Raw genomic sequence first — 8,315 nt, 5'->3', positions numbered from 1 at the left:
GAACAGTCAAGTATGTAATTACAACCCTCTGTGGGAAGCAGCAGAGGACACTGATGATTTTGGTGGGAGTTGCCTAGGGACAAGTGCTGCCTCTGTAACACCAGCCCTCTTCTCCTTGTGCGAATAGTATCAGAAATGCCCATGGAGAAAATCAGTTGTGGATTTACTTTGCAGTTAGTAAATGGAAGTCACAAAATGGGCTAGAGGACAAGCTTGAAAATTTACCTACCAGTCCCTCTGTCTGAAAAAAAAGGTGTTGCCGTCTTCTCAACACAAGTGAGGCTTTCTGTCTTCCTCTGCTTTGCCTTGCTCTGTGCCAAGAAGGGTGGTGTATTTGACTTAGTGGCACACAGTGGGAAAAGGAACTCCTAGGCATCTTCTTTGGATTTTAAGTGAAATAAAAGTGAAAACTGGACTTTTTCAAAGGAGCATTCAGACATTGCAAAAGTAATTCAATGACATCAGTGAATGGCAGTGGGTCAGGAATTTCATGGTTGGTTCTGCTGTTATTAGCTGTTGTTATCTGTTTCAAAACACACTCGGGATATTTAAAGTCCCTGTCACCACATTGCATATCTGAAATGGCATGTGACAAACTTTAGAGTGTTTTTTACAATGTAGGTAAGGACTATAAAAGAGAATTTTATCAATAATTTCTGGCATAGGCCCATAGAAGGTGAAGCTAGTGCACCTAATTTAGTTTCAGGTAGATTCAAGAGGCCCCAGAACAATGGGAAAGCAGATGAAGAGGCAAAGAATCTCCTCTACAGAGCCAGGTTTGATGAACTACTTTAAAAGGAGGGAGAGCATTCAATATAGTGTTTTCAGTTGTGAATGGGCGCATGAGATCAAAAAAACCATACAAACAGGGATCTGTAATGTAAGGAAAGCAAGTCAGAGCACCACAAGCTGTAACAGGGTGGAGAGAAAGGTCTAAGTAGGTACAAATATAAGCATGAACTTCAGCACTAAAGATTTCCACGTATGTTCTAGCTGCTGAATTGACTGAGGGGAGCAGTGCAGGAAACTACTCACAGTCTGCATCCAGTCTTCCACTCCTTCCCAGGCTAAAGGCTGAAAGCATCCCAGTGTTTCACATGGCTCAAAACTGGGATCCAAGGGCTATCCTGTTACTTCAGCAATAGCATAGGGGGAAAACAAACAAACAGAATACTAAACAACAAACAAGCAGCAGCAGAAAAATAACCAGAATGCCATCTAGACCTCGTGGTCTGCTGCTAGCTCTGGTTGAGCACTGATTAATTGACATTGTTACCCACTACTTTGTCAATGGGGTCTTTAGGAAGAAAGTTTTTTCACTAAATACTAAGCACGGCAAGTAGTGTGAGAGCCCCTGCTCCTCTCCTGACATAATTGTCTGACACTGCAGAGTGTCAGCTCTGCAGTGAATTGAGAATGGTATGCCACCAGGAGCCGGAAATGAGTCAGGCCTTGTTCCAATCTAGAGTGTGGGAGCAGTGGCAAGAAAAATTGATGAAGGAAGCAAAATGTGCAAAACTACCTTGTCCCATTCTCTGTTACTGCAAATGGCATGGGGAACATCGCGTGGTGGGGATGTGTGGCAGGAGTGACATCTGCAGGGGGGATTGCACTGACTGTGGTGAGAGTTTCATTTCCAAGGATGGCCCCTGGAAGCCAGACCATGGGGGCAGCAGTACATGCGAGGGAGTGGTGAATGATGCCTCAGTGCCAGGGCGTTCAGTGCTGAGCTCACTGCAGTAGCACTCCTGCCACTAATGCAAGAAGCCCTCCTGCAGCCAGCAGAAGATCAGGAAGAGAGCCATGGCACATCTCACAAGCCTCACATGGGCAGACAGTTGGGATGGGGTCCCAGAAAAAGCTGGTGTGCTTAGTAGCATGCATACCCAGTGCCATGGTCATGCCCCTTTGTACCGGAGCTCTTGGGACACACCAGCCCTGCCAGGAAGCCACTGCTGGGAACAACTGCAGGCTCTGTGCTGCCTTGGCAGGCAGCTTGTGCAGGACAATGGCTGGACACACAGAACACTTGACAAGGGGACTGCTACTGGCTGAGAAGGTGGATGCAGAGCAGGGGGAAGGAGCAGGAGGCTGGAAACTGTTCTACAACATGGGGAGGATTTCATACTGAGCCACAGCAGACATACCAGGGCAATGCTATCCCCAGTGGTGTGTCACAGTGACCCAGAGTGTGCCAGGATGCTCATGTAAAAATTACCCCCACAAGCACTTCTTCCTCTTGTAGTATCTGAGAAATCTGAACTCTCATATTAAAATGAGCATCGAGTCTTCAAGCTGCAACAGAAATACACAAAACTAGGAAAATGTTAGCAAAAAAACATGGATAATGACACAACCTTGATGAACAGCTTTTCACAGCACTCACATAAGGCTTCCAAAGTGTTGCTGGCAACAATGTTGCTGTGTTCAAAATTACTGCAGTCATTAGAAAGGGCGAAAGAGGTCTCGGTGAAGCATTATCTCCATGGAGAAAGGTGGGGTTTCCATATATGCAATGGGAGTTGACTTTCTGGACAGCTTTGTAACCCCACAGTGTGTGGAGGTGGCAGAAAGTATTCAGCCCTATTTAATTGGAGTGAAAGAAGGAAGATGCTAAAGTAGGGCACTTGCTCACTCTCTGAGGCTTGTTTGCTTCTAGGAGCATGGTTTTGGGGTACAGCACCAGCCCAAGGTGGACCCATACTTTCACAGTATTACCCTTTCCTGCTCCCTGCCATCTCTTTGCCTTCTGCTGTTCCCTTCTGGTTTCCACATGATGCTATTGACCCCCAAAATATGGCTGGTTTTGGCACCAAGACTAGGTGGTTTCTATGGGCACAGACATATCTTACCTTGCCTACACTGAGCCTCCTGACTGACCACCATTGTGAGGCCCCATCAGCTTCCAGACAGACTCCTTCCCAGGGGGTTTCGTCTCCTCAGGTATTTCACTGGATTTACACTTCTTTGCCAAATCAACCCATTATCCATCCCATGGAAAATGGATAAACTGAGAACCATGACAAAAACCTTAATGGACTAAATCCAAATTAACCAAAGCACACAAATAGCTATATGTATACCTGTAAGAGCCTTGCTCTTTGAGGGCCACATGGGACTCAACTCAGCTGGAAACTCATGGACTGAGCTTGTGACAATTTACTATAAAATGATGAGGATATGTTAGTGGGACTGACTGGAAGGAGTGTTGGAGGAGTGCCACGTGAAACAAAATTCCTCTCTTTGTTGTACTGCTAATGCAATGTGGTGACAGGGACTTGATGCCAAAAGGGCATGATTTCTGCTTTTCTTTAATGCTTTGTTTGAGGAATACAACTGCTGAACAGAAGGTAGACTGAGCTTGCATGTGGTCCAGAGGGTAGTTTTCAAAAAAGGTAATTTCAAGTTGAGGGACTTGCTGTATAAGGAAGGTGAGGAATAGTAACGCAGGTCAGAGTGGCATAAACAGTGGAAAACAGATAATAGGTGAAAATCTGGATGATGGGAAATTTCATGGAGGAAGCCATTTCAGAAGCAAGCTGAAAGCATGATCAGGCTATGTTTCAGCAGGGGTGGAAAGTATACAGCAAAAAGCTCAGGAAACCACAAAAAAAACTCTTGTCAGTTACAGCATAGGTCTCACCTGCTGCTAGGTCTGGACTGTGGTGGTACAGGACAAGATTCAGCTCAGCTGTCCTTCTTAGCCACTGCTTGCTGGGTCAGTCTTCAGCAGAAGGGAATGAGGAAATAGCTGAATTATATCATTGTTCATGAGCCTCACAATTCATTGATGTGAGGACTCAGATTTTATAAATTAAAAGATATGTCAATATAGTCAATATAGTCTGTCTAAGCTTTGCTGGGTGTTTCTGAGGAATTTATTATAAATATGTTCAAGCACTAAAGGACCAAAACAGCATTTCAGTACCCCAGTGGGCTCTATTCTTCCAATCCTTTTTAATCTCTTGTTCCCTTCCTGTATAGAAATACTAAAGCAGTGTGGTTTTAAAATGTCAGGAGCTCAGTTTATTCTCCAGACCCTAGGCTGCTCCAGTTATGAGTCCTTGCAGAGGGTGCTCTAAAGTTCATTGCTAGACATGACTTGCTAGGTGCTAGTAGTTCCCACTGGCATCTTGGAGGTGACGTCCAACATAAAACCCTTGAAGGTGACAGCTATTTACCCTTGGAAAGTGGTGGTGTGGAAGTACATCACATGTGGCAGTGAGAAGCATGGTCCCACATCCCCACTCAACATCCTGGCCCTGCAGCAGCAAAGAGACCCCATCTACAGCAGAGCAAGGAGACCACAGTCCTCTGGCGGGCACATGATATGACCCTCAGCTGTGTCCTGTTGGTCTTCAGCAAACAAGAGTGTCTCAGCTCCTGCAATGACTGGTGTTAGCAGTCTTTCGGGAGGTGAGTATAGCTGGCAGTCCTTTCAACAGCATCACTGGTTCTAGGCTGGTGACCAAGGTACAAAGCCATGCTGAAATGGGTAAAGTGGCTGGGAGATGTCTCCCTATTGCCCACATGCAGTTAAACAGGAGCTTTGAAACCATTGCCCAGAAAGGCAGAGGTTGTAGTGGGAAAAAGCACTGCTGCTCTCAGCTAGTATGGCCATTTCAGCATCTACACTATGGGGTATAAATAAAAAGTTTTAGTTCAGGGAAGCCTTGAATACTCCACTGTGCTGAATGAAGCATTGAGGAAACAGCAAACACCAGTAACAGCTGTGGTTTTGCCACTCAGTTTAAAATTTACATTTATGTATATATGTTTATTTATATTTACCTGTGCTTGTTATACACTGAAGAAATGCAGCCTGTAAAAAGTTAGCAGCAGCAACATGGCTGGAAAACTTCCTGGACTTTCTTGCTTCCCTAGTGCCCTTTACCCAGTACCCCTCTTCAACTCCAAAATTTCCTGCAGATACAACAGAATCCTGCAAAGAAACGAGAAGAGGTGAAGTATTTAGGTCCCTAGAATGTCTTTTTCAATATCTTTTTTATACATGTACTGGAGCCTTAAGAATAAACAAAATCTACTAAGGCTGTTATATCATTAGCAGCCTGGAAGGATGCTAGCTAATATTCTCCAAAGTAGGAGGCACTGTCTATGTGAGCTTTCTTCAGAATCTGGAGCACTTTGATGAAGAGCTGTGGGGCTGGGGAGCTCCAGACACATCTTCTCTGTGTTTCGAGTGGTGGTGACACCTCTGCATGGGTTGCAGAGCCTCAAAAGGCCTTACTGTTTTCCAGGTAAGGCTTCTCTAGCACCAGGACTGCAGTTTGCCCACCCAGGCACAATTCTGCTCTCTTGTCTGAAGATTACCATTGGTGCCATTTTTCACTTGTGCCCTGAAGCAAAATGAGAAGGGATATCTTCTCCATAGCCTCCTAGCCATCCTCATGGAGGATGCTGGTGCCTTTCCCTTCTGTCTCAGGGACCTCTCCACCCTGCCAGCTCAAAACAAGCTGGATAATTAGCCAGGTGTGGCTATGGCACATGTTATAAACAGGGTTATCCCTATTATTTGCTGCGCCTTGTTGCACAAGTTGTCCAGAAATCCTCAGCTGGCATTGGAGTCTGTTTGCAATGAAGACAGTGATAGGCACTGCCATGCAAGCTTATAGCCCAAAACCACCTGTGGGTGGGATCTGCATTCACCACCACCTGTGTGAGTGGCCTACAGGGGTTCAGATGGTGCTCTGTAATCAAGGAGAACTTGTTAATGAGTTTCCATGTTTTTTATTTCCGAGCTGCTGAGGTTGAGTGAACACACCCCACGTGAAGAACGTGAGGAGCTGCTGTCTGCTGCATGGAAAAAAGGGTGCTAAGGCTTAGAAAGGTCACTGGACTGTGCCACAATATCTGCAGCTTTTGGGTTGTGTATGCCATTTCTTGGTTTTTGCTTTTCTTTTCAACAAATGACTGAATGTGTTTGACAGAATGTTCTGCATAAAACAGTGCAAAAAAAAAAAATCAAAAATCTAAATTACTAAAATGATAGCCAATTTCTGTACTGAGGACACAGCCCAGCAGAGTAAACAGAGAGAGGCTGTGAGGAGTGAGTTGCCATCTGTCTGCTCAAAGTGTCTGGGGTATCACTGAGATCTTACTGCAAGTGATGACTTCAGAGTTAACTTTACCTGCCTGGTAAAGAGAAATTTAGCCAGGCAAGGAGCTAGTTTGAGATTTGTCTGGTCAAAACAAATGTATTACCAGACCAGGGTGTCTCCAGAAGATTTAAAGAAATATATACCTTCTCTCCTCTCCAGAAAATCCGCTATGCTTTGCACAAAGCAGAAATGCAGAGCCTGTATCTTTATGTATTATGATGCTTTTCATGGTCTCTACCTCTCAGCCAGGAAAATGGGGTGGATTCATCCCTTTTTTTCCCCTTTTGTCCTGATGTCCTCTGCTAGCTACTCTTACTTCTTGTAGAGTCTCAGACTTATGGAGAGATATACATTTCCTCTAATTGTACCTGGCTAGGGCTGAGTTATTTAGCAAAGGTCCTATCAGACCAGAAAAATCAGAGCCTCTCTTTCCTTTGCACTCCTTTTCACCTTTCTTCCCCTCACTTCTAAGGATAGGTGATTTACTATTGCCAAAAAGTTTTCCAGAACTAAATGGAAAATGAAATATGAAGTAGACCTGGAAAATTATTTCAAAATAGCTTTAGAGAGAACTTAGGAAGGTGAGAGAAATCTGTGGGTTTGAACCAAGTTTTTATACATTAATGACTATAGTTCATTCAGCAGTGAAATTTTTTAATAATCGTGTTTTTGCTATAGCTATGTCATGTTTTTAGACTATCCACAATTACGCAAGATTGGATTGCCTAAGCTGTAGGGCTAGGGCAGTTTATTTCATCCTTTTTCAAGGCCATTGCTGCCTGCACACTCTTAATATTTGCAGTGCTTCTGTTCCAAACACATATATACCTTGGCAACAATTTAAAAAAAGGCATGAATATAAATGCAAAGAAGGATGTGCACATACAAAAACAACTTAATTTAGTGTGAGGATTATCTGGGGCTTATCTAAGAGTGACAGCAGGATTTGTTCTGTGGTCCAGCTGATTAGGCAGACACCAGGTACTGCAAGAAGCATTTTTTCCTGCTTCCATATAGAGGACTAATGTTAAGGCATACAATTAGCTGTCAGGACTATTAATTGCCCAGATTTCTCAAGCTAAAGGGGAAAAGGTCAACTCAGCAAAAAGCATCTGTCAAAGGATGGTGTGTTTTTATTTCCAGCAAGGAATAGGCCCACGGCAGACTCCAACAAGGTAAGCAGAAAATTCTGAATGGAGAAAAATAGAGAAAACCATGATAACTGGTGGTGAACACAAGGGAACATAGGTGTCTGGTGCTGCTTGGTCAGCCGGTGACCATCCTGAAGGAAAACTGGACAGTGCTGCCATTCACAGCTCCTTGCTGCTCTTCTGTGTTGTTCTGAAAGTGGTGGTGAAGCAGTGGAGAGTGACAGCCTTTTCCAAAGCTCGGCTGGCAGACCTTCCTACCCTTGTGGGGGTCACCCCTCCCCTTCATGCTTCATGCCAGTCTACCCCATGAGGTCTCTCCATGGAGAAAATCCCTCCTCCAGTCTTTTTGTAGCCTGAACACCACCCTGGACTTTGCTCACCCTCAAGGCAAGGGGGAAAAGGTCCCTATGAGCTCTTACTGCCCGTGGCCTGGGCTTCCTTTTCCTCCCAGGAGAAGCAGAGGAGAGCAGATGTCTCCATAGATGATCCCAACCTGTCTGATGGTGCTGCAACTCCCAAGTGCCAGACTGCTGGCCCAGAGGTCTCAGTGTCTGAGGCATCTCTAGGTGCACCTGTAAGGCCCTGTATTTTACTGCAGTAATAATGTACTGACACCAGCCCTCCAAGTTCCCAAACAACTTTGATGTTGTTTCTCAGAGCCACAAAACAAGGCTGTTGGATATTTTTTTTTACATAGTCCAGTCATTAGCTTCCACTATCAGTGCTCTGGATCCAGCAAGACAGCTGCCTTGGATTAGAATGCCAAATTCCTGTGCCCCTGGCTTTCCACACAGGTCCCATTTTCCCTCTATCTCCCCCATCCCTGTGAGCAGAACCACACACCTTGTGGGGACAGAGGCTATATATAATTAGATGATAGCCACAAAGGAAGCCAGTTTCCCAAACCACAGAATGCTTTGGTCATTTATGAAGAATTTTCCAAGGAAAAACCAGCCATCACTAAAACAGCTGCTTCTCCCCAGTGTTTTCAACCAGCTCTCCCTCACTCTGGGGCTGTAATGGGGCTGCAGCTCCATTCAAAATA

The sequence above is a fragment of the Lonchura striata genome, chromosome Z, assembly GCF_046129695.1.
Source record: "Lonchura striata isolate bLonStr1 chromosome Z, bLonStr1.mat, whole genome shotgun sequence".
Lineage (NCBI taxonomy): Eukaryota > Metazoa > Chordata > Aves > Passeriformes > Estrildidae > Lonchura > Lonchura striata.
Note: the sequence above shows the minus strand (reverse complement) of the source record.